The 27,725-nt window shown below is 34.4% G+C and overlaps 1 long non-coding RNA gene and 2 other non-coding genes across 3 annotated transcripts; all 3 read left to right on the forward strand.

The window, feature by feature from the left end:
* Nucleotides 1–4,652: 4,652 nt before the first annotated feature.
* Nucleotides 4,653–4,726, forward strand: TRNAI-AAU (transfer RNA isoleucine (anticodon AAU)). The gene has a single exon. It is a non-coding gene; the product is annotated as a tRNA-Ile (tRNA).
* Nucleotides 4,727–13,947: 9,221 nt separating this feature from the next.
* On the forward strand, nt 13,948–15,329 carry LOC136208471 (uncharacterized). The gene is made up of 2 exons (XR_010677165.1): nt 13,948–14,033; nt 14,979–15,329. It is a non-coding gene; the product is annotated as an uncharacterized lncRNA (long non-coding RNA).
* A 4,367-nt stretch (nt 15,330–19,696) lies between these two features.
* Nucleotides 19,697–19,770, forward strand: TRNAI-AAU (transfer RNA isoleucine (anticodon AAU)). The gene has a single exon. It is a non-coding gene; the product is annotated as a tRNA-Ile (tRNA).
* Nucleotides 19,771–27,725: the final 7,955 nt, after the last annotated feature.

A 27,725-nucleotide genomic window follows, 5' to 3' on the forward strand; every position in this document is an offset into this window, starting at 1 on the left:
CTACAAGTTCTGCAAGCCAAGAAGCAAAGCAAATTTCTTACACTACAATTTTCTCATCTGTGTAAAAGTCTAGAATGATTGTAAAATCGTCTAAAGTGTCTTAGCACATCTTTGTATTAGGACAAAAACACTTATCATTTCTAGAGATAGAAAGGAGAGGCTGAGTACTCGGTTTTAAGTACTCACACTGGACTTTTCGCTAGGGATTCCATCTCTGCTGAGTACCTTGGTACTGAGTTCTTAGAGGAATGTTATTTTTCTTAGGAACCTTTAGTTGGTTCTGGATAGTTGTGACGTCCTTCCTCAGTTTTTTTGAAACTGACTGGACTTCAGAGACAGACTCATCAATGATTTTCATATTGTCATGCAGAGTTGAGTTGTCCTGAAGAAGGAATCTGAGGTCACTGAGTTTGACCTCTTCCACTTCGTCACAGCGCCTGCTGAGTGCTCTAACTTTCTTATTACACTTCTTGACAAGTGTATAGAGATCACTCAGGGCATTAACCATATCATTTCTGAGTTGGGGAAGAGAAATTACCTCATTTGATTGCTCCTCATCATCTGATGCGATAGATGGGTCAGCATGCTCAGAGACGCATGGCTCAGCAAGTTCGTCAGCCATGAAGCATATCTTCGCTGACTCGGTGGCCTCAGTTTCTGTGGATGAAGACTCATCACTGTCGCTCCAAGTGGCCACCATTGCCTTCTTCCCACTCTTCTTGTCTTTCCTCAGCGTGGGGCAGTTTGACTTAATATGGCCAGTTTGATGGCACTCAAAGCATGTAATGGGCTTTGAGCTGTCCTTTCTGTATTTGCTGTCACTTGAGTCAGCCTTATACTTATCAAACTTTTTGTAAGGCTTTTTAGAGTATTTGTCACTCTTCCTGAATAGCCTTTTCATCTTCCTTGTGAACATAGCCATCTCCTCATCATCAGTTGAACTCCCATCAGTGGAGTCAGCTTTCATGACAAGTGACTTCTGCTTCTTGTCATCAGATTTTTCCTTCACCTCAAAGTTTTTCATGGATATCTCATGGGTCAGTAATGAACTGATGAGTTCGTCATATTTGTAGGTGGTTAAATCCTGAGCTTCCTCAACTGCTGTCTTCTTTGCTTGCCAGTCTTTCGGAAGACTCCTGAGTATCTTTTTGACTTGTTCTTCCTCAGTGAAGATTTTCCCAAGTCTCTTGAGCTCATTAATGATGTTGGTGAACCTTGCGTTCATGTCTGAAATGCCCTCATCATTGTTCATCTCGAACAGCTCGTACAGTCTCATCTGCTGATTCACCTTGGATTCTTTTACTTTGTTTGTTCCCTCGTAGGTGACTTCCAGCTTTTTCCAGATCTCTTGTGCCGACTCACAACCTGAGATTTTGTTATATTCTGCAGCATCGAGTGCACAGTGAAGCATATTGATAGCCGAAGCATGGTTTTGAAGCTTCTTAAGATCATCCTCTGTCTATTTGGCCTCAGCTTTTATAACTGTTTGGCCAGCCACAACCTCGACAGGTACAAACGGGTCTTGGACTATAGATAGCCAGGCACTCATGTTTGTAGCCTGAATGAAGTTTTTCATCCTATTCTTCCAGAAGGTATAGTTTGACCCGAAGAATAGGGGAGGCCTAGTAATGGACAACCCCTCAGGCAGTTTTGAGTTGTTTGGTTTCCAGGGAGAAACCGAGTGCTGTTTTCGCCCATGGTAGGGATCAGCTCAAGGTTGTTAGACCTTTTAAAGTGAGCTTTTAGGCTCTGATACCACTTGTTGGTCCCTTGTGTAGTTGCAAGTATAGTTCCAAGGGGGGGGGGTTAGGAACTATTTAGATTTTTTTCTCAATTTAGGCAGACTTCTTTTTCTAGAGAAAAAGGTTTTAACAGCGGCGCTGAGTAAACAGCAAGATGCTGGCTTAGTCAACAGGTGACTAGGTCAGTTTCTTAGCTTGAGTCAGGAGATAGCACTTAGAGTCTATTCCTGAGCTCTTACGTTTAATGCGCACAACTCAACTTGACCTCTTTACTTGGTCAGTTTTTGATTATTTAAGCAAGCAATACAAATAAGGAGTTAAAGGTTTAGGAATACTTCACTCAGCAGATTTATCCAGGTTCGGCTTCTTCTAAGCCTACGTCCTGTCCCCGGAACACTTCCGAGACTTCAAATCCTCTACTGAGCTCTTTAAAGGTAGAGCCTCAAACCTTTTACAATATCAGCAATTGAGTATGACAAGAGTACCTTCCTCTATACTTCTACTGAATCCTAATCTCTCTGCTGAGTACTTAAAACCGAGTACTCAGCCTCTCCTTTCTATCTCTAGAAATGATAAGTGTTTTGTCCTAATACAAAGATGTGCTAAGACACTTTAGACGATTTTACAATCACTCTAGACTTTTACACAGATGAGAAAATTGTAGTGTAAGAAATTTGCTTTGCTTATTTGCTTGCAGAACTTGTAGAGATTTGGTCAGCGTAATGGCTTGATCAAGTTCTGTCACTTGTGAAGCTTCTGATGGCACTATTTATAGAGATGTCTGGGCATTCGGTCATTTCGAATTTCGAAATAACCGTTGGAGGGAAACGGCTATATGTCGTTGTCATCCTGACTTGCACAGAGCTCTCGGCCAATCAGAATCGTGTATCTTCTGTCCTCGGTCAGCTCAGCAGATGGTCTCTCCTTTTATGGTAAAGTCAACTGGACAGCCTACTGTGTCGTCTGAACTTTGCCAAAAGAGGAAACACTTTGTCTGGAAGTTTTCCTTTGCCAGCTGCTGTCTTATACGCTTTGTCGAGACTACTCAGCAGCTTCATTTTGAAGTTGTTCCCGAAGGTCTTCTAGATCCTTCCGTTTGCTGAGTTGCGTTTTGCATCAAAACGGCAACGTCTTAACATACGTGGGCCGAGTGTACTGAGTTGTTTGACTTGGGCATTGGCTTCCGTATTGGGCTTGGGCCTTCCAATACTTATAACATTTATAACTCAACATTGAACAAACACATTAGTAGAATAAATCAAAGCATTTAAACTAGTGTGTTTAGAATATGTATTTTAATTTATACTTAAACAATTTTGTCAAATCAAAATTACGTGGAAAGGTGTTTCAACATTTATTTTCTATAAAACAACAAAGCAAAGGATGCCCGGAAGGGGAAAGTAAGAAGCACTCAGCTACACCAGGAAGGAACTCCCAAAGGCTGCATAGAAACTGTATGCCATCGAATCGAAAGAAGCTCGTATAGACGTAAGGAAAAGAAAGGAATCTCGAGGAAAGATAGTTAGCTCTCCATAGAAGGAGAAGACATTAAACACCTTAAGCCTATAAACATACTTATATAAATTATCCCTTCCAGCCTATCTTATTCTCGTAGAAAATGCCTATCACACCCATCTATTTCTTTTCTCTTTCCTCCATCTCTCTCTCGGCCTTACGGTGCTGCTCCCACAGACCTTGGTGAAGAGGAATCTGGGTCACTAAGGGTATATATCGTTTATGGTTAAACGCTGGCCTTCCGCGTCAACCCGTGCATCCCGATGCACCGATATATATATATATATATATTTTAAATATTTTTTTTCACGTCTGATCATATGTTTATGATCCGACACTAATGAGTGATAAAATGACTCATATATGAAGTGAAGATGACAAGATTCATGACCGAGAAGACAGCTTGATGAATTATTTCTCAATTTGACCCAATTTGACAACGTTAGGGATAATATTGCTCCTCACTATAAACGTTAGATGTATTTTTGCACCTTTTTCCTAAATTAAATAAATAAATAATAAACATTATTTTGCTGTCATTTGACTTAATTGAAATCGAGTTTGTTGGATATCGCTCATAATATCCAAGGGACTTATCCCGGAGCGGAGCGAGAAGTATTTGAGTAATTTTATATCAAGTAGGGTTACACACTATAAATACATGTAATCTGTACCTCTTTTACACAATCAATAAGAAAAAAACCGCTCATCGCTTCCGGAGACGTAGGCAATTAAAAAGTGCCGAACTTCATTAACAAATCCTTGTGTTCGATCTTTGCTTTATTATTCTGTTTTATTTAGCTTCGTTATTCAACAGAGTCTTTTAAATTAGAGATCTCGATATCGAGCTGGAGTTTTATACACGCAATAAATTTTAATGAGTATTTTTACGGGCACAATGCAAATAGTAATCATAAATTTGGGGACAAAGTGATGAGTAGTAATTATTTTTTGTGATGAAAAAGTTACTAAGATAAATAAGAGAGCATCTCCAAGAGACTCTTAGTGAGCTCTCTAAAAATAATATAAACAATTGACTTTTAGTGATTTAAGAGTGGCTAAGATATATCATCTCCAACAATGCTCCTTATATTCACTTCTTATTTATTATTTTATTATTAAGATTATTCTTTATTGTTACATTACCAATAATGTGAGGAGAAAGACACATCAATAAAAATTATTAATAAAAAATGAAGTTATGAGGCACTAAGAGGTGGAGAGAGGCTCTCTATTAACAGAGAGGATAGAGAGGCTCTTAGTGATTTGAGGAGCCACTAAGAGGCTGTTGGAGATAAATTTTCATTTTCCCTCCTCAAATTTTAACTTAAGAGCCAACTTAAGAGGCTGTTGGACATGCTCTTAGATAATACCGATTGGTTTGGAAAATGTTCAGGCCTATTAGCTCAGTTGGTTAGAGCGTCGTGCTAATAACGCGAAGGTCGCAGGTTTGAGACCTGCATAGGCCATTTTTTTTAAAAGATTTTTTTAGTCCTAATTTTTTTAAGTTTTTTTTTTGGATATGATGCAAAAATACCCTTAACGTTGGCCAATTGGGTCATATTTGAAAAATAATTCATCCAACTGTCTTCTCGTCATAATTTTTTATCATATACGCTTTACATGTACGTCATTTTATTACTCATTAGAAACAGAGCATAAACATATGAATATATGTGGAAAAAATAAAATTAAAAATTATACTGTATTTTGTACGAGTTGGACAGAAAAATTTAAATATTTTGTCGAATCTAAAAATATTAATTTCAAATTCTATTACTAAATCAAAAAAATGTGAATTTTTTTTAGAACTAACCGATATGTAACTGGTGCAGAATAAGTAGCAAAACACTTGTATTTTATAATGATATCTGGAATTGACACAATTTACCAATTTTAGAGTTAAAATTGCTCTTAGTTGCCAATAGTTAAGGGTGAAATTGCACTATTTTAGACGTTAAGGATAAATTTACTCCTTATTGTCAGCGTTTGAGGTATTTTTGCACATTATCTTTTTTTTTTTTTAACAACCACAAATTAATGAATTCATGGTTGAATTAACTAGCTGTCTTATATTATAGTGTAATACTTCAAATTTTTGTTAATCCTAAATTCTTATCATTGAAACAACTCAAAAATTAATTATAATAAAGAAAAAAATAAATTCACAATAATTTTTTTTTTCATCGTCACTTAGACGCCTAGACGGTGTCGAGAAGGTCTAGGTGGAGCCCAAACGGCTAAAATTTGATTAGGAGCCAAAAAACATGTCGTAATGCAAATGTAACCTTCACCAAAGCTATGATTTAATTTCTAAATCACATTGTGACCAAGATAGCTTCAGTCTCCAAACTTATGATTTTAAACCATATTGTAAAAACAGTAATGACTGCAAATCATTTGTCCTAGACCTGGCCACGAGCCCGGGTACCCTCCCAGGCCCGTATCCCTTGGACCGGGTTATCCGTTAAAGTCCGCCTATTTTTTGGACGGGCTTGGGACTTATGAAAATATCACGGCCCGGCCCACCTTATTAATATCAATTAGAAAATTTATATATTTATAATTAAATATTTATTTTTAAGTATAAATTTGATTTTTTATAATTAAAAATTATGTATATTTTTTTTAGACGGGCTTATATGGGTTGGGCTTGGGATTTGATTTTTAAGCCCGAGTCCGCCTAAATTAATAGTGAGCTGGGTTGGGCTTGGGATGAGTATTTTTACATAAAAACCCGCCAGGTCCGGCCCGAACCCGGCCCAGCCCGGCCATGGACAGGTCTACTTTGTCCCCCTAAAGCTCACTATGACTGTATTAAGGGTATTTGTTTTTGTACTTCTGCATAGCTAAATTTCAATTATTAATTACTAAATTAAATAATAAATAAAACTATTTTTAGCTTTACTTATATCACTACTTTTCTGCTTTATTTTTTTTATCAAATTTTTATATGTATGCTGAAAATTGTTACTACACTAACTGTATATGTGGATGATATGGTGGTTACAGTGGCGAATACATCATTGCTCAGTCTGGGGCCGATTTTACACGCTGTGTCTAATTTTTTCTTTTTACGAAATTGAATTTGTTCAAATTTTTTTCATATATATATATATACACACGTGTTATAGTCAGAGTGGTCAATAACCAATTTTTAAGTACAATTATAAAACTTTTCAAAACTAAGCAATATTGTGTATAAGATTCTTAATATGTAAAAAAATTGTGTCTAATAGAAAATTTGGATTTAAGAATAGCCTAATAGGCAAAAAAAGAATTAGAAATTTGGATTTAAGAAATGCCTAACATGCCAAAAATTAGAAATTAGGATTTAAGGAGGGTCTAACAGATCCAAAAAAAATTAGAATTTTGAATTTAGAGATGGCTAACAGGAAAAAAAAAATGGAATTTTGGATTTACAAAGAGCCTAACAGGACCTGAACCAATTTTATGGTGCTAATTCATCATCCGATCATTATTTCTTGGAAACAGAAGGCCGGAACCATCACAACCTCAAAATTTATGGAGACGGAGGGCTGGAACCAACTACAGCCTCAAATTTCGTGGAGATAAAGAAGTCAAAACTACTCGTGGTCATGGTGGTTCCGGTGGCCGGAGGGGACCGGATCCCCTCGGGCCCCCTTGTTTCCACCTTAAGGTGGTTACATGAAATGATCCAAAAGAAATGTTCACTCAAATGCATGCAGAGGTCGAAATTAGAAGTATGGTCTTGAAATTGTGAAGTCTTATGGCTAAAGTTTCTATCCCTTAATTTTGTTGGGCTTTGGAGACTAAAAGATAGCCCAATTGGCCCAAACTTTTTTTTTTGGGCGATCAGGGTTTCTTGAGGAGCATAAATACAGCCTCTTTCTTTGTAATCAGTATCTCGAAAATTATAATAAATATCATGGCTTGGTAGTACCCCCAGACGTAGTCATTCAAATTGAGTGGCGAACTGGGTAAACAATACTTGTATGTTTGTTTGTGTTTCGTTTATCGTAATTGAATTAATTCCTAATAAATTTGAGATATTTGCATCGATACAATCAATCATATTGTATTGTGATAATAAGATTGCGTGTGATATTGCTCAAAATCATGTTTCAACACGATCGAAGTAAACATGTGAAGGTACATAGGTTTATTAAGGAAAATTTGTAGGAAAACGAGCTACTAAATTCACTGAACGACGAACGAGATAGAACAAAAATCTAACTCTCTTAATATATAACACAATAAACAGAGAACAATAGGATTAAATACATCATTAGTCATTGCATTTATATGATTGTTTCAAAATGGTCACTCAATTTCAATTTGTCTCAATAAAATCACACAACTTTGAGTTTTGTCTCAATTAGGTCACTCCGACGATTTTAGTTGTTAAAAGGCATCGAAATGATATCATGGCTGACACGTCAACATGAATCAACTCAGCTCGTTGACCGAAACTACACATAACATTCACGTATGCACCACCTGCCTACCACGTACTTGTCGGTTATTTTTATGAAAAAATCCAAAGGTCTGAGACGTGGCTATCATGTGTGGTTTTGATTAGAGATCTGAGTTGACTCGTGTTGATGTGTCAGTAATGACATCATTCTAATGCCTTTTAACCTTTGTAATCGCCGGAGTGACCTAATCGAGACAAAACTCAAAGCTGAGTGACCATTTTGAAACAATCATGTAAGTTCAGTGACCGATTGTATATTTAACCCCAGAACAATATTAAAGAAGTAAGATTTACCATCGCAAGACAGTAGAATTTTTTTTTTACTTGGTCCTTGAAAAGTTGTGACTTACCTTATGACCATCATAAAATAGATTTGATTAATACCTTACCATTTTTTAGGTGATTTTATGATTATTTATATATCTCAGGGTCAGATTTTCTTAGTTGTGATATTCTATTATTAGATTTTAAAATTTATGTTTTGGTACAAAATTGCATATAAATAGCATACATATTCAATAATAGCAAATACAAAAATTCTCTCTGTGTATCCAATTTCATTAAAGATGGCTAAAGCTTATTTCAACATTAATGTTGCATTCTTTCTCCTTGCTATCCTCATAGCATCTTTCTATAAGTTCGAATAAATAATTTACTAGTCCTTATACTTTTATTCAACATACTATTTAATTCTTGTATTTTAGTAATACATTGTTCAATTTTTAAATTTTAAACTTTTTGATATCGGTTATTGAAAAATTGAATATTGTGTTCATAATTTAATAGTCATATGTTAAAAAATAATAATTTTAGTTGTTAATAATAAGGATATATAAGGGTTAAAGATACTTTTTAATGTTGGGTGCAACAGGAGCAATTGTCGCTTTAAAAAATTATCGTCATCGCATCTTTCTGTAAGTTCATTTATGAAATTTTTTGAAGTTTTTTATATCAGTTTTTGGAAAATTGAGTATTGTGTTCATAATTTGATAAATTCATATCTTAAAAATAATAACTTTAGCTGTTAATAATAAGGGTTAAAGATACTTTTTAAAATGATTCATGAACAACTAAGACAAGTTAGAGACTTATGTTAATCTGATCTCTAAATTCGGTTACTAACTAGCTATTTCCATTGTCCTCACTTTCTCATAGCATTTTTCTGTAGGTTCATTTTGTAATAAATTCATGTTATTTGTGGGTTTTTTTCGTCTCTCTCGGTGACTTTAACCTGTATTTGTTTTAGATTGTATTCTTTACCATTTTTTTTGCAGGCATATTAGCAAGTTCTATACGTAATATTATTTTGTTACTTTTATACCGTTAACAATACGATAAAATTAAAAAAAAAATTATATATCTTTTTGTACTCCATAATATGTTATTAGAAGGAATATTATTATTATTATTGTGAAATAGTAATTAAGTGGGATTATTAATTTTGCAGGCATATTAGCAAGTTCAAGAAAATTGGAGGGTCAACAAATAATTTGCCACTCTAATGCAGATTGCAAACCTCAACTATATTGTCGTACTAAAATGATCTGCAGTCATGGATTTTGTGGATGCATGTGACAACTCATGGATTTAGAGGGTCAACCAGTAATTTGCCAATTCTCAATTTTCTAATTAAGTGTATGCACTTAATTTCTAGAAAATAATTAAATAAAATTATGTACTTTTTTTACTAGTGGAAAATAATAATATTTGGAATTAAAATTCCTAGATGTATTCTGAAATTATTTCAGTTTATTTTATCATTATCAATAAAAATTAAGTTGCTATTTACCTAGTTTAATACTCTCACTAATCTCTAATGGATGTGATTAGAATTATTAATTTGTTTTTTTATATATATTTTATATTAGGTATAACGTTTAAAAATACCTCTAATAATTGCAGTCTGAAATAATTTTATGTCTAACGTCTAAAATGGTGCAATTTTTTACCATAATATTGATAAGTTGGGTCAATTTGGGGTAAGTTACACCCATGGTCACTGAACTTTACATATTTTAACATTGTGGTGATTGAACTTCAATTTTAACGGTTTGGTCACTGAACTTTATACTTTTTAACACTTGTGGCCACTCAACGCCTCAAAATGACTGTTGATAGTCTCAAAATAAAAAATCCAAAGAATTAATGATATTCTAAGAAAATTTAATTCTTGAAATTTTTTGTTTTAAGGTTATTTATGTGTTGTTCAGTTAGGAAAGAGCGTGTGAAATTTTAGAAAGAGAAAGTTTCAAAAAAATGTGATTTTAGAAAATAAAAAATGCGGTTTCATGCTAAATATCGTTATGAACAACTTTAATCCTCAAATATTTTCATTTTGAGGTCGTTAACAGTAAATTTAAGGAGTTCGTTAGAGTTGAGTGACCACTAGTGTTACAAAATATAAAATTCAGTGGCCATACTGTTAAGAATTGAAATTCGGTGGCCAAAATGTTAAAATAAGTAAAGTTCAGTGGCTATGAGTGTAATTTACCCGGTCAATATCAGAAATAATTTATTAAACTGTTTTTTTAATCATGGATCTTGTCATCTACAGTGTTAAAAATAATAAATAAAATTATGTACTTCTTTTCCTAGTGGAAAATAATAATACATGAAATTAAAATTTCTACGTGTATTCTGATTTTTTTTAAAGTAATATATTCTGAAATTATGTCATCTTATTTTATCATTATCAATAAAAAAAAATTAAGTTGCTAGTGACTTAGGTCTTGTTAAATACTTGAATTAAAACGTTAATCACTTATTTAATTTAAATGTATTTAATAACGATCATTTCTCTATTATTTAAATTAGTCAATTAAATTTAAAATTACTTATTTTGATAAGTCAAAATAATCCTTCAATACTACAATATTCAACACTTAAATTTCAACATTTATTTTTTCAAATAATTTTCATTTTTATCAAACATTTAATACTCACTCCGGTCTCGATCTGATTACGGTTGAAAGTAAAACTTTAAAAGAGAAATATTTTAATAATCTAATAAACATTTTGTTAATTTTGATAAAAAAATCTTAAACCACGTATAATAAAGCATCCCGAATTTTTTAGGATAAATTACACCCATGGCCACTGAACTTTATCCATTTTAACATTGTGGCTGCTGAACTTCAATTCTTAACGGTATATCTACTAAACTTTACACTTTTTAATATCGGTGGCCACTCAACTTTAACCAAATCCTCAAAATAACCGTTAACGACCTCAAAATAAAAATATTTAAGAATTAAAGTTGTTCATGGCGACATTGAATTAAGATAGCACAAATGGTGTAATTGGCAGGTAAGGCTTCTACACATTTTTAAGGTGTCCTCATTTTTAAGGTATCCTCGATTGGAACCTCTCCATCCTCAAACTTTTCCCTTAAATCCTTATTTATTTATTTTTTTCATTTTGTCTTAAATCACTATTTTTTTTTCATTTTGATTTTCCCTTAAATCTCAAGGTGTGTTTTTATCCAATTATAATTTTTTTAAATCTTAAATTTGAATATTGAATTTTATTATATTTTCCCCATTATTTTTATCTTTTTTTTTTGGTAAGAAAGGAAAGGAAAAAAACAAAACCAACAAAAAACCTATACCGAGATCAGTCTAGGAAGGCTGACCCCAATCCTATCCTCTAGGAGAGAAGGCAAAAGAAAAAAAGGAGGAACAGAGAGGGTAGAAACACCTAACATTCTCCCATGCCCAGCAGCTGCTAAGCGATCCGCCACGCGGTTTTGCTCCCTAAAAATATGGGAGAAATTAAGATACTCAAAGGCAGGACGAAGCCTCAAAATAGCTTTGATGAGATTCTGGCTCTTCAGACAAACAGCCTGGCTATCTGAAATCCTGTTAATAGCCTCCAGATTATCAGATTCCACCGAGAGCTTTTTAACACCCATGCGAATGACGAGTTTAATACCTGACAAGATACCCCAGAGCTCCGCAGAAAAGGAGGAGCCCGTCCCCAAGTTATGGGTAAACCCCGCCATCCAATTGCCACCAACATCCCGAAGAACTCCTCCAGCAGAAATTCTGCCATTGCTAAGGCAGGAGCCATCAGTATTCAACTTAGCAAACCCTTCTCTAGGCTTACTCCAGCCAACTAGCAGGATCTCTTTATCCGGGGAGGGGCGAACAAGGGAATCTCTTTCAAAGCTTTTAGTAATAATAAAGAGCTTCTTCGAGAAGAAAAACAGTAAATCAGGAATAAGGACAGCCTTACCCGCAAATAATTCTTCATTGATCCACTTCCAGATTTGGTGACAAGTAATAGCAAAGAGGATGGCACCGTGCTCCATGTTGGCCAGCAAGTTCCCCTTGGCTCCTTGAGAGAACCAGTCCCCTTCAGAAAAGGCCATGAAGGAAGGGAGGATGTGATGAGGGAGGATCCCTTCCCAGATCTTCTTACTATTTGGGCAATCCCTCAAGGCATGGCACAAGGTTTCCACATTGCCTCTGCATCTACTACAGGCACTAGACTCAGTCAAGTGCCTTTTGTGCCTATCCGCATTCGTAAGGAGCCTGTCTTTGATACCCAGCCAAAGGAAGCTCCTGATACGGTAAGGGATCTTGAGGGACCATATGGACTTCCAAATCTCCAAGGGAGGATCAGCCCTATTAGGGGTAAAAGTTTCATAGGCCGATTTACAAGAATAAGTACCATTATTCGTCAAGGCCCAGCAATGTCTATCCTTATCCTCCTCTTGATTGCTAATCTTCACTCCTCTAATGTTAAGAAGGGTCTCCAGACTAAAGAAAGAGTCGAACTTTGACCAGATCCAGTCTCCCTCCGAGTCCACCACATCAGCAATTTTCCAAGAAAGGAGATCAGCCGACGGAGGGGCATTACACACATCAATCAGCGGTTTATCACCAATCCAGGTGTCATACCAGAAGCTAATAGATCTACCATTACCCACCTCTAGGCCAATCCCCGTACAGAATTCAGCAAACACGGCACTGAGCCCTTTCCAGAGGAAGGAACAGCTAACAACCCTCTCCTTCGGGCCACCAAAGATTCTATCTTTCCGATACTTCCCGCACAAGAGACGGACCCAAAGGGAGGAGGGGCATTGCCACATTCTCCAAAGAAGTTTCATTAACAGGACTTTATTATTGTCCTTTGCCTGCCTAATACCAAGACCCCCCTGTTTTTAGGCTGGCAAGCTTCCTTCCACGGGACCAGGTGAACCTTTCTCCCATCTCCAGACTCACCCCACAGGAAACGCCGATTTATCTTATCCAGGTCACTAAGGACAGGCTCAGGAAGCTTACAGGCCTGCATGATGTGGTTCGAAGCAGCGCAGTTAACTGACTGGATCAAGGTAAGGCGACCTGCAAGGGAAAGGGAATTAGCTTTCCAGCTAGCACACAAACTATTAGTTTTGTCCAAAATATCCTTGAAAGAGGCTTTGGAAACCCTGTCACTGTGAAGAGGAACCCCAAGATACTTCCCCAAAGAGTTCGTCAGAGGTATGTCAGAGAGCTCACTCAGTCTTCTGCACAAGCTATTGTCCATATTATTAAATTAAAATATCAATATTATTACATAACTTAATTATCTTTTTTATCATAATTATTAATTAATTTTAATTTTTTCCTTTAATCAAAATATCAATGTAAATATTCAATTGATAAATAATAATATACTTGTTTAGGGGTTTTAATTTCGGAAATTAGCGTTAAACTTATAAAAAAATTAAATATGTCTAAACTTTTCACGTTAGACAGTTTTAATTTTATTAAAATGAAACAGTTTTATCACGATGGAAGCTAAAAAAATTTTGCCAGCCCTAACGGGCTGGACTCTTAAAAATTAGTCAACCCGTAGACTGAAATTAGCCCCCCAGATTTCAAATCCTAGCTCCGCCACTGATCATGTGAGATTTTATTCCTTACAATACTTCTTCTTCTTTTTCATCTAATGAAATTACAATTTCTCAAAAAAAAAACTTTTTTTTATTACATAAAGTTTAGTACTTTTATTCTATTCTGTGTATAATTAATTCTTTTGAGTAATATTGATTGCAATATCTAAATTATTTAATTATTTGGATTTCACTGGATTTAAAGATTATGCTTTTATTCTGTATATAATTAATTCTTTTGAGTAATATTGATTGCAATATCTAATTTATTTAATTATTGGATTTCACTAGATTTAAAGTTTACTACTTTTATCTTGTATATATATTGAAGCTTATAGAAGCAAAATAGGCGAAGAAGGTGAAAAAATCCAAGTAATCATGACAAAAATTTACCTAAATATTACCTCGCTACTCCTTGGTTTCTTCATCATATCTCACTGTAAGTTTTTATTACCATTTTCTTATGATTTTTTGGTACTAAAAATATTATAAAACCTCTCTTTGGTCCCTATACTTATTGGAGAACATCAATTTTATTCTTGTTCTCCAAAAGAGTCCAATGATGCTTTCATAGTTGAAGCTCCAGTTTCGATTTATTATTTTCAGTATTTACTTATAACATGTTAATTAATTTTTTTTTACCATCTGGTAGTATTTACTTAGAACATAATTAATAGGGATATTTCAAAAATATCCTCGTAGTTTCGCTGATTCGTAGATAAAATTTTGCGGTTTTTTTTTCTTTATCAAAACGAAAACTGTGCTTGATGCAAATTCGCAAAACCAAATACTTTTAGATTTATACTGCCAATTTCATCGTTGGTGACCTCAAAATAGAAAATTTCAAGAATGTGATGATATTTTCTGAGTAATTTTAATTCTTCAACTTCTTAGTTTTAACGTCATTTAGTTGTTGTTTGGTGAGGAGAGAAAGTTCAATAAATGGTGATTTTGAAAAATCTAAAATATGCTTTTATAGTAAACATGGTACTAAACAAATTTAATTCTCGAAATTTTCTATTTGGAGGTCATTAATGGTCAAATTGACATTGTTAACCTAAAAGGTCTTGATTTTGTAAATTGGCAACAAGTACGGTCCTTGTTTTGACAAAAAAAAAATCCATATGAAGATTATCTGTAAATCAGTATAACCACGAGGTATTTTTTGAAATTAACCCTAATTAATATTTATCAATGATTTAATGAGAAAATTTTGATTTTTGTCCCGCTAATTTCTATTGAAAATTGACTTCTCTATTATTACAGTAACTTTATACATAGTTTTAATGTTAAAGGAATCTCGTTTAAATTAGAGATATCAAGTTGAAATTACATATACGAAATTCTATATACGCAATAAACTTTAACGGATGTATTTTTGCAGGCACAATGCAAACGTCAGAAGCTTCGAGAGTTGTGAGCAAAGCAAAGGATGGCAAGTGTGTTCAAAATTGCAAAGAAATGAAATGCATAGGAAAATGCAAATGTAGTCTTCACCAAAGCTATGATTTGATTTTTAAACCACATTGTGAGAAAGATAGCGACTGCAAATTCGGTCTCGAAACTTATGATTCTAAACCATATTGTAAAAAAAGTAGCGACTGCAAATCACTTTTTCCCCTGAAGCTCACTATGACTGTATTAAGGGTATTTGTTTTTGTACTTCTGAATAGCTAATTTTCAATTACTAATTACTAAATTAAATAATGAATAAAACTATTTTTAGCTTTAATTATATCATTATTTTTCTGCTTTAGTTTTTTTATCAAATTTTTATACGTATGCTGAAAATTGTCACTACACTAAGAGTCTGTTTGGTGTGTCATAATGCAATGTAATGTAATCAAAGTCGTAATATAATCAAAGTTGTAATGTAATGAAATGGAATAATGATTCTATTACCAAATAAAAAGAAAATGATGGAATGTAATTACCATTACAATACTTATGTTTTCCTAATTAAATATAATCATAAAATTTTATTTATATAATTAAAATCAACAAAAAAAAAATGAAACCGTGAAAACACGAAAAAATGTAAAAAAAACGAATCAAAATCAAATACAAAATTAGATTAACTGAAATCAATAAATTAATATATAGTTTTTCATTTTTTCATACTTCTTTTTTACATTTTTCTGTCTCTTTTTTTTATTGAAACTAGGGAGGGCGAATCAGAGCCGTAAATCCCAACTAGGTTGGCACCTAGCGCAAACTAAGACACCCGAGCCTGCTTTATTAAAAAGAAAGAAGAAATAGTTGCATACAAGTGAACGAAGCCACAAAAAACGCTAACTGAACCTGTAGACAGTCTGGCTATTCAAGTTTTCGCTAATAACTCCAAGCAGGAGGTGTTGAAATACCTTTCCACATGATTTTGATTTGACAAAATTATTTATGTAAAAAATATTCTAATACATTAAATCTAAATGCTTTGATTTATTCACACTAATGTGTTTGTTCAATGTTGAGTTACTTAATCTTCAAAGACATTAAGATAGAAGGCCCAAAAGCCCATAAGTGCAAGTCAAGTCTAAAGTCAACAGATCAAGACCTTACGACCCAGGATGACTAAAACGCACCCGTATTGAGTAAAACGGCAGCTCAGCGTAGAGAAGGATCGAGAAGCCTTCTACTAACAACTTCGGAATGAAGCTGCTGAGTTGATCGACAATAAGTACAAGTCAGCGGCAGAACAGAATAAACTTGGAGACAAAGTATTTCTACTTTTGGTAAAAGCTCAGAAGGCGCAGAAGCTATCTGGAAGACTTTGCCATAAATGTGGGAACATTCTGTTTCATCTGACGAAAAGCTGCTGAGCACTGACGAAGACAGAAGATACAAGAATTTGATTGGCCGAAGACGCTGAGCACGTACTGAGTGAAAGCGACAGGAAGCCGTTTGGCTCAAACGGTTATTTCGAAATTCGAAATTACCGGTGCCTCAAGTGTCACTATAAATAGGCCTCTCATTTGCTTCAATCGATGTAGATCTTCAATTAGTCGAAACGCTGACCAGATTCATACTTGAAGTTCTGTGAGAAAAGCAAAGCAAATTCCTTACACCAATTTCCAATTATTGTGTAAAAGTCTAGAGTGATTTCAAACATCTAAAGTGTATTAGCAATTGTTGTTTAGGACAAACACTTTATCATTTCTAGAAGAATAGAAAGGAGAGGCTGAGTACTCGGTTATAGTACTTAGCGGTAGATGTAGGAGTGAGTAGAGGTATAGAGGAAGATACTCTTGTTATACTCAGCTTCTATTGTAAAAGGTTTCGTGCTCTACCTTTAAAGAGCTCAGTAGATAATTCAAAAAGCTCGGAACGAGTTCCGGGGACTGGACGTAGGCGAAGAGGCCGAACCAGGATAAGTCTGCTGAGTAATATCTTTCTAACCCTTAAACTCCTTTACATTTTGCTTGCTGTAAAACTGACTAAGTAACGAGCTCACACTGAGTTAAGTACACTAAGAAGCTGAGTTCAGGAATAGACTCTAAGTGCTATTTTCTGACTCTAAGTTGACTAAGCTTGTGTCTTGAAACTGCTTAGTCACGCTGTGTAAACCTTTTCATTGAAAAAGAAGTCAGCCTTCAACGGACAAAATTTTAAATTAGTTCTTGACCCCCCCCCCCCCTTTGGAACTAACTTGTCACGTTATAAGGGACCAACAGGAGGCTGGCGGGAGATCCCACCAGCAGGCTTCCGAGCTCATGGGACCCACTCTTTTTGTAATTTCCATTTTCAACATTTCCACCGTTTTTCTATTTTCTCATTTTTTTCCGGTTTCCCTTTTTTTCTTTTATCTCGTTTTCAATTTTTCATGTTTTTCTACTTTTTGCTTTTTTGACAAGAATGAGAGGTTAGATTGAGATGTGAGATTTGCCAAATGAGAGGTTAGATGGAGCTTTGAAAGTAGGAATTAGAATTACATGTTTCGGATGTAATGAGAATTCAAGTCATTTTTCTATGTAATGTGGATTACAAGATTTGTTGAACAAAATTTAACTCATGGTTTTCTCATTCTATTACAACAAAATTATAATGTACAACCAAATATAGTAATGAGCTTTCACCAAAGCTATGACTTAATTTTTAAACCACATTGTGAGAAGATAGCGACTGCAAATTCGGTCTCGAAACTTATGAGTCTAAACCATATTAACTAGCGACTGCAAATCACTTTGTCCCCTTGAATCTCACTATGACTGTATTAAGGGTATTTATTTTTGTACTTTTACATAACCAAATTTCAATTATTAATTAGTAATTTAAATAAGAAATAAAACTATTTTTTTAGCTTTAATATCTTCTCTTTTTCTGCTTCATTCATATAAAGTTTCTACGGACAATGTATTCTAATTTTCATTGTTATTTTTCCAGTGAAGTCATTCCAACCAATTCAGACATAATTGTAATAATGATGTGACAACTATGTTGAAAAGAACTCCGCTACGTATAACATGACAGTCATATGGTAAGCACGTGACATTGGAAAAATTTTTGAAATATTTTTTTCTATCACTTGACAATTTCAAGTAGTTAAATTAAAGGGATAATGTTAAAAAATACCCTCAACATTTATAGCCAGGAGTAATTTTACCCCTAATTTTGGCAGACAAAAGCAATTTTACTCTCTAATGTTGGCAAGTTGAGCCAATTTCAGACATTATTATAAAACACAGATATTTTATTCCATATTTTATGCCAATTGCATATTAGTTTGTTTTAAAAAAAATATTTTCTATGGTATAATAATAGAATTGGAAGATTAATATTTATAAACTCGGCGAAATATTTTGAATTTAATTTGTTCAACTCGTACAAAAGACAATATATATATATTTTAAAAATTATTTTTTTTCACATCTAATCATATGTTTATGACCCGTCGGTGATGAGTGATAAAATGACTCATATGTGAAGTGGGAATAACAAGATTCATGACTGAGAAGATAATTTGATGAATTATTTCTCAATTTGACAACGTTAGGGATAAAATTGCTCCTGACTATAGGTATTTCTGTACTTTATCCCTATATTAAATAAATAATAAATAAACATTATTTTGCTGTCATTTGACTTAATTGAAATCGAGTCTTTTAAATTAGAGATATCGATATCAAGTTGGAGTTTTATAGGCAATAAATTTTATGGTCAATAATTATAAGGTCCCTGTGTGTTTTACCTAATACACTAGTCAGTCCTTTTATTTTTACAAATAATTATATAGTCCCTCAGTTTTTATTTTCGTCAACGTCTTAGTCCTTATGTCTGAGGCAATGATCAAACTATATTAAAAAATCTTTAAAATACCAAAATTACCCTTTAATCTATGTTTTAATAATAAACATATTATATTTTTTCTATTTTCTATTTTTTTCTCTTTTTTCTACATAATCATAATCTCTCCTATATTAAGTAATTAATTTATTAAATTTTGTACAATTATAGAACTTTAATTTAGTAACGTAAAATTTATTAACTAAAAAAGTAAATGAAAAATATTTCAAAAATTATTAAAATAGAAGTAAAACTATACAAAATTATAAAAACTAATCTTTATTTATCTCTAATAAATTTTATGAATCAACAACTAAAATTTGATTTTTTTTTAAGTTATCGAAAATTCATAATAATATTAATGTTAATATTAAAATATTATAATAAAAAATAAAAATTTAAGAGAATAAATAATATTTTTTTATGATTAGTATATGCAAGTATATATGAGTTTTGGTGTATATATTTCAAAAACACCATTAACACTATTTAGATTAAATTTGAAACCTGAAGATAAGTTTTTTTTATGTGTATAATTAGGGGCAATTTTGTACTTTCATCTAAAAAAAAACAAATGGAAGGACTAAAGAGTTGATCAAAATAAAACTTAAGGACCTTATAATAATATGATGGACTTACTAATTTGTTATGTAAAAATATAAGGACTTTATAATTATTTACTCTAAATTTTAATGAGTCTATTTTTACGGGCACAATGCAAATTTGCAGTAATCATAAATTTGGGGACAAAGTGATTAGTAGTAAAATTACTAAGATAATTAAGAAGCGTTAGTAAATACTGATCGGTTTGAAAAATGTTCAGGCCTATTAGCTCAGTTGGTTAGAGTGTCGTGCTAATAACGCGAAGGTCGCAGGTTCGAGACCTGCATAGGCCAAAGATGTTTCAGTTTTTTTAAATCCTAATTTTTTTTGGGATATGGTGCAAAAATACCTCTAACATTGACAGCTAAGAACAATTTTACCCCTAACATTGGTAGTCAAGAGCAATTTTATCTTTAACGCAGGTAAATTTGAAAAATAATTCATCCAACTATCACTACAAGAAAATAATGGTTTACTGACGGAAATTTCCGTCAGTAAACATCTAATTTCCGTCAGTAAAGTGATATCCTGACAGAATATTGACGGAACAAAATCCGTCAGCAATACATGCGTGGGTAATGTATTTTGATGGAATATTGACGGAATATGTGCTGACAGAATGTTGACGGAAATTTTCCATCAATAAATTCTGACGTTTTCTTTGACGTTTAAACCGTCAAAATTGTTGCCGTTATATATTAAACGGTAATGTTTCGTCAGGATACTAATTTTTGACGGAAGTTTCCGTCAGTAAATTTAAAATCAATTTTTAAAAATAAATAATAATATATTAGCATTGGTTTTATAATTATAATTAATAAATATAAAACAAATATTTTTTTTTGTTAAATATCAACATTTGGATTGAAGGGAGCTAATTATATCTATAAAGACTTTTTACTTCTAAATACCAAAACCATGATACTTTTAATTAAGTCTCTAATTAATGGTGACCACAAATGGCTTCGATTTTAACACTAAGCCTCACAATGCAAAAACTAAGAATTCAAACCCCTTTCTCATTAGACTAAGATAGAAAACTTGCAATTAAGTTAAAATTCAAAAGTACAGGCACAAGTTCATTTCTGATGCCTCTCTTGCACCCTTTATGTCAAGAGTCGTATTATCTCATATATGGTCCATTAAGATGACAAGCTCCTTCATTCGCAGGATTGATAAGTAGTCCTCCCAATTTTCTTCCGGCCATGGTAATTCTTCCGGTCGTAGTCCTCCCAATTTTTTTCCTGATATAAAAAACATATTATGTCAAATTATAAGAACTAGTGGAAAGAACACGAATACATTCATGCTAATCTAATTGTGAATCAGCAGCCATATAAATTATAATAATAAACCTCAATGATTAACTTAACCTTAATAGATGTGAACATTCAATGTGACAACAAAAGTGCAAGCAAACAAATATAGGTGTATCTTCATTCCGTCAAAAACTCCGTCAGAATTTTTGACGGAATACCTTTTGACGAAATTCTGTCAAAATATACTGACGAAATTCATTCCGTCAGAAAATTCCGTCAGCAATCAAGCATTTTCTAGTAGTGTATCTTCTCGTCATAAATTTTATTATCTACGCTTTATATGTACGTCATTTTATTACCCATCAGCAGCAGAGCACAAACACATGCATAGACAAAAAAATAAATTTAAAAATTTAAAAACTATAATGTATTTTGTACGAGTTGGACAGAAAAATTTAAATATTTTATTGAATTTAAAAATATTAATCTCCAATTCTATTACTAAATCACAAAAAAAGGTATTTTTTTTAGAACTAACACTGGTGGTGAATAAGTAGCAAAACACATGTATTTTATAATGATATCTAGAATTGACCAAACTTACCAATTTCAAAGGTAAAATTGCCCTTGGTTGTCAAAGTTAAGGGTGAAATTGTACTATTTTAGACGTTAAGGGTAAAATTACTCCTGATTGTCAACATGAGGAGTTTTTTTTTTTTTTTTTTTTTTTGCATATTATCCCTTCTTTTAAACAACCACAAATTAATGAATTCATGGTTCAATTAACTAGCTGTCTTATATTATAGTGTAATACTTCAAATTTTTATTAATTCTAAATTTTTATCATTCAAACAACTCAAAAATTAGTTATAATAAAGAAAAAATAAATTCATAATAATTATTTTTTCTTCATCGTCACTTAGACGACGCCTAGACGATCTAGACGGTACCGAGAAGGCCTAGGCGGAGTCCAAGCCGCTAAAATTCGGCTAGGAGCCAAAAAACGTGTCGTAAGGCCTTGAATCAGTATAACACACTACGACAGGAAGCAACAGGGGTCTTGCTGCCCGGTCAACGAGTCGAGGGGTCTAGGGGGGCGACGGTATATCTTGTTTCCTATTCGGATTAGTAATGTGTTTCAGTTTTCTATTTGGATTCGACATCGTGGGGACATCATAGGTTCTAAGTCGGATTAGTTAGATGGAGTATTGTAGAACTCCATTATGTAAACCTAATTTGTAATCTGATTTTCCGCATCCTAACAATACCATTCTCCTTATGCCCGTAGATTAGCCAACACAACATTGGTGAACCACGTAAATCTGTGTTTCGATTGTTTGTTTATTTATCTTTCATTAATTCCGCATAACAAAACGCTTAGAGAGACTAATCGAAGAAAATTGGGACGAATTCTCGATTTCGAACGTCTAAACAAAATCTAGACATTCAAGGCGGTCTTCGTTTTGAACTGTGCTTTAAACCTTAGTTTCTTTTGAGTAATTGCGGCAATATCTAATTCTTATTTTTTATGAGAGAATATCTAATTTATTTAAGTATTTGGATCTCACTAGATTCCACTATTTGTTTTTTTTTGAGTAATTTTCTTTTCATAAAATTAGTACTTTTATTGTGTATATAATTATTAGTTAATTTGAGTAATATTGATGGCAATATCTAATTTATTAATTATTCCGATTTCACTAGATTTAAAGTTTACTACTTTTATCCAGTATATAAGTAAAAAGTTAAGGTGCAAAAATACTTCTAACATTTTAGGTCAGGAGCACTTTTATCCATAATGTTTATAAATTGGGTTAATTTTAGATATTATTATAAAATACAGATATTTTTGTTTCTTATTCTGCACCAATTATATAACAATTCGTTTAAAAAAATAGATTTCATATTTTTTATAATTTTAATAATAGAATTAGAGATTAATATTTATAAATTCAGTGAATTTTTTGATTTTTTTGTCTAATTCGTACAAAAAAGACAGTATATATTTTTTTATTTTTTTCACATCCCAACATATGCTAATGATTTGTTACTGATAAAATAACGCACATGTGAAGTGTAAATGACAAAATTCATGATCGAAAAGATAGTTTGATGAATTATTTCTGAAATTCAACCAATTTATCAAAGTTAGCGGTAAAATTATTCCTGATTTTCAACGTTAGGAGTATTTTTACACCTTAACCCTAACTAAAATATAGATTGAAGCTTATGCAAGCAAAAATAGGTGAAGAACTTGAAAAAATTCAAGTAACCAATGACCAAAATTTACTTCAATATTATTAAAAAAAAACAATTTACTTCAATATTACTTCGCTACTCCTTGTTTTCTTCGTCATATCTTACTATCAGTTTTTTTCATCTTTTTGTTTTGGATTTAGTACTGAAAATATTATAAAACTTTTCTTTGATCCCTAAACTTATTGGAGAAGATCAATTTTATTATTGTTGTTGATACGGATCGGTTTCGTGGCGTGTTAGTTTTAATCGTAAACTAACAAATATGTTCTTCTCTAACTAAACTAGAAAGAGTGAATCCCAAGTTTCATGGACTAAATCCATAGGAATAATAAAATCCCCATTGTTGAAGGTAGAACCTTAACAAAGCTTCACAAAGAAGTTTATAATTTGATTGATAAAAAGTTCACTATTACAATGACAAAGAGATGAATTTATATCATCTAAACCTAATTGCCAAATTACAAGAAAGGGTAAAGACTATAACTAAATAAAATAATAAGATAAGGGTAAAATGGGTTAAGATAATAAGGGATGACATGGGTGTAAATATAGGAGTGGTAGAGTTGTAATTATGGGGTGACAAAGATGTAAATAAGGAGTGACAGGATTGTAAATAAGGAAGATAATAAATGGTCCCCAACACAAGAACTTGATGAAGAAGCATCCTCCAGGCGGGACACGCCCCACGTGGGTTTTGCTACGCCCCGCGTAGTGAAGCTCCTGAACTTGGTGTGTCTCGCTGATGAGGCTCACGCCCCGCGTGGGTCCTGCTATGCCCCGCGTGGGTCCTGCTACGCCCCGCGTAGTGAAGATCCTGAGCTTGGTGCGTCTTGGTGATGAGGCTCACGCCCCGCGTGGGTCTTGCTACATCCCGCGTAGTTGACCTCCTGGTTGGAACTCGTTCTGGATGTCTAAGATGCGCCCCGCGTATGAGGAGGCACGCCTCGCGTGCATGAGCTTCTGAACTGTCCTCCGGAAATAGGACCTTCCACGCTCCACGTACGAGAATGTACACCCCGCGTGCTTTGCTGGTGGCTTTTATCCTCGTCTTTCACGGTTGGCTCTCCCCGGGTCTCGTGCTTCACTCTTCCTCCGACTTCCTTCGTACGGACCCGAACCCAGAGGGAGATGCCCCACATCATACACTCTCTCTTAAAAAGAACTTGACCCCAAGTTGCTTGCCACATATTGATGAGACGTGTTCGTTGTGAACGGACCCAAGCCCTCAAATCAAACCAAGGTGTTGTTCGAGATGAATTCAAGGAGTCCACTCCAAATATCACCGGACTCACCTTCTCCTCACGAGCCTTTCCCCATATCTCCACAAGTGCCTCATCCCGGACTTCGTCTTCCGTGGTACTCACCTCCCAATCTCCACCAATATCGAATGCTCTACCAACATCGAATGGTATGTCTTGGCGAAGCTTGTCAAACCACTTCCCCATAAATGCTTGGATGGTCTTCCAACGCCCCTCACTCTGTTGAACGGACCACCCATGGATCCTCTTGATCTCCCCATCACGAACTTGAGGAATCAACACAATCTTCTTCCACTCTTTGCCTACCTCAAATGGAATGTCCCGACGACATGTATCCACCCAATTAGAATCAATCCCACAAATACTCTTCAAAACCCCAACATGGCCTAGAGTCGAATATGCCCGGACCTCAATATACTTCACGCCATCAACCCGGATGATAGACTCAACCTCCACTTGCTCATAACCAACCTCAAATGCCATGTCCCGGCACCATATATCAACCCAAATTGGAGCGATCCCTTGAGTACTCTTCATAACCCAAACATGACTTTGAATTGAATATGCCTGGACTTTGCTATCACCCATTCCACTAACTCGGCTATCATGCTCAATCTCTCCTTGCTCATGGCCCACATCAAACGGAATATCCCGGCGATACTTGCCAACCCACATCATAGTGAACCTAAGCACACACATAGTAGCTCCATCCTCACCTTGGGTTAATAACCTCGAAACTTCAAGACTTTCCACTTTACTAACTTGGACATTACTCCCCAAGCCTTGAATTCCTTCTACCTTCTCAACATCTCTCGGACGGCTAACCCCATTCATCAAAGACTTCATAAACCTCACTCTCTTCATCACAAGATCGCTTCCTATTGACTCCTCATAAGGGTGATGCTTCCTCAACAAGCACACCACATACCCACACACATTCATGTCAACAAAGCACAACATAGTGAGTTCCGAATTTACCAAGTCTTGACCTCCTTCCATCTTCTCTATATTCCCCGGGAAGCCATTCCCCTTCAATAAATAATCAATGAAGCCCACATTCCTCACTACACGATCACACCTCATGGCCTCATTATAGAAAGGATTCTCCCTCAACATAAAGCTCATATTCTTCAAAACAAGATCACCTCTCATGGGCTCATCATAGGGAAGGTTCTCCCTCAACATAAAGCTCATATTCTTGACAGAAGACATTGTTACATGCAAGTCTCAGCAGTGATATGTCAATCCTATTTCTAAACATATTACTTGACTTGGGGTGGTTTTAAGTTTATTAGTTTATTATAAAGTTTCGTCTCACTTCATGCTTGTATGAACACTTTATAATCACTTTAAACAAACTTAGGGATTTCCTTTTATTAGACTTATTTAGTTCTTTAAAAGAGGTTGCCTTTATACAGTTATGAAACCATATCTTATTAAAACAAATGACATAAAGAACAATTCATTTATATTAGGTTTATATCCTGGAACAATTGTCTGTAGGACACTAAACCCCAACAATATGCACTATGACAAAGTTCACCATCCTCACATATTTCATCTTCAGAAGCATGCTCTCTCTCTTCAACCTCGTCCTTGAATTCGCCTTCATAATAATCACGTTCCTCATTTCTTTCTAGCTCATTCTCGGATCGGTTCTCCTCTTTATCAATCTCCTCTTCTAACTCCTCTTCTTCATGGTGGTATTCAAATCATTTCCCTCTTCGTCCACGAACCATCTTTTCCCACGACCTTTCATTTCCTCCCACTCCTCTTCATAATTCGAACCGACTAATTCACGTGCCAAGTCGCCCGACTCAAAAGACATGCTACAACCCAGCATGGTAGAACCACCAACATCTCTCCCATCACCATAGCCATCAATCTCCACACATAAACTAATTTCATCATGCTTCCTAAAGAGATTAACAAGCTCAAACTCCTTCTCCCCCTCTTCAAGACATATGCCATCAATTTCCTTAAGCATACTTATATAGATAGGCGTAAGGGTAATTTCATCAAACACTTAGGGAGTATCCCTTGCAACATGGGGTTCCTCAATATTACCACACATAAATTCAATATTCCCCATGTTCTCACACACAAGCATCCCTTCCTCCTCATCCACACATACATTTAAATCCTCATTCACAAATTCATTATCAACAACTCCACAATGAGAATTTAAATTGCTAACAACACCACAAACAACCAAATCCTCACTAAGAGTAGGCATACCCACACCTTCCATATCAAGAATTGAAAGCTTTGGATTTACCTTTTCCTTATACAATAGAGGACAGATTTGGGATGAATCCTTAAGAGGCAAAATGGAAGTTGCTTCATCCTTTTTCCATTGGGTTCGACGTTGTCGCCTCCAGCTATTTTGGGTTCCTATTTGGAGCCTCTCCATCTCTTCTTGCTCCAAGTTCTCTCTTGTCTTTCTTATCATCTCAACATATTGGAGCTCCATCTCCCTTGTCTCGGCTTTAAGACGTTCTTTTAAGGCTTGTGAATAACTCGGTTGAATCATTGTCGAAAGAAGTCTCCATTAGGATAACGATCGGCTATGATACCAACTAATACAGATCGTTTTCGGAATGTGTTAGTTTTAATCGTAAACTAACAAAGGTGTTATTCTCTAGCTAAACTAGAAGGAGTGAATCCCGGGTTTTATGGACTAAATCCATAGGAATAGTGAAATCCCCATTGTTGAAGGTGAAAACCTTAACAAAAGCTTCTTGAAGAAATTGATAAATTTGATTTGATAAAAGTTAGGTTTACAAAGGAAAGAGATGAATTTATATCATCTCAAAATCTAAATTACAAATTACAATAATGGACAAATCATTTAACTAATTAAATGGATAAAGATAAGGGTATTTAGGGTAAAGGTAAAGGGGTGGTAGGGTTATAAATAGGGAGTGGCAGTATTATAAATAAGGAGTGACAATATTATAAATAAGGAGAAAACTGAAGTAAGGAGCAAGTTCCTTAAAATAAAAGTACGCGGAGCGTGCCTAATTCCACGCGGAGCATGCCCAATCCAAGCCTCGCGCATGTGACCTCCTGGACTTATCTCCGGATCAAACCTTCAAGCACGCGGGGCGTGCCTTAATCCACGCGGAGCATGCCTGAGCTACTTTGTGGCACTGTTTTAGCCTCTTTACTCTCTTGTTGCTAGTGCTTGGTTCTTCCTCCGACTTCCCTCGTTCGGGCCCGATCCTCTAAGGAGATGCCCCGCATCAATGTTATTCTTCAATTTCTCTTGTTCTTCAGTAACCTAATTAGGCCGACTTATTTTATTCTTCAATATCATGAAATAGCCATCTCAATTGATTTCATATGAGAAATCAAATCCAGTTGTGATTTGCTTGAAGTACTTCTTTATTCTCGAGTTCGTGTTTTCATCTTCGAGTTCGTATAAGTACCTCTTGGTTCTTGGTTTCCTTTTACCTCCTCTAACTCTCT

This window comes from Euphorbia lathyris, chromosome 10 (genome assembly GCF_963576675.1).
Source record: "Euphorbia lathyris chromosome 10, ddEupLath1.1, whole genome shotgun sequence".
NCBI classification, from domain to species: Eukaryota; Viridiplantae; Streptophyta; class Magnoliopsida; order Malpighiales; family Euphorbiaceae; genus Euphorbia; species Euphorbia lathyris.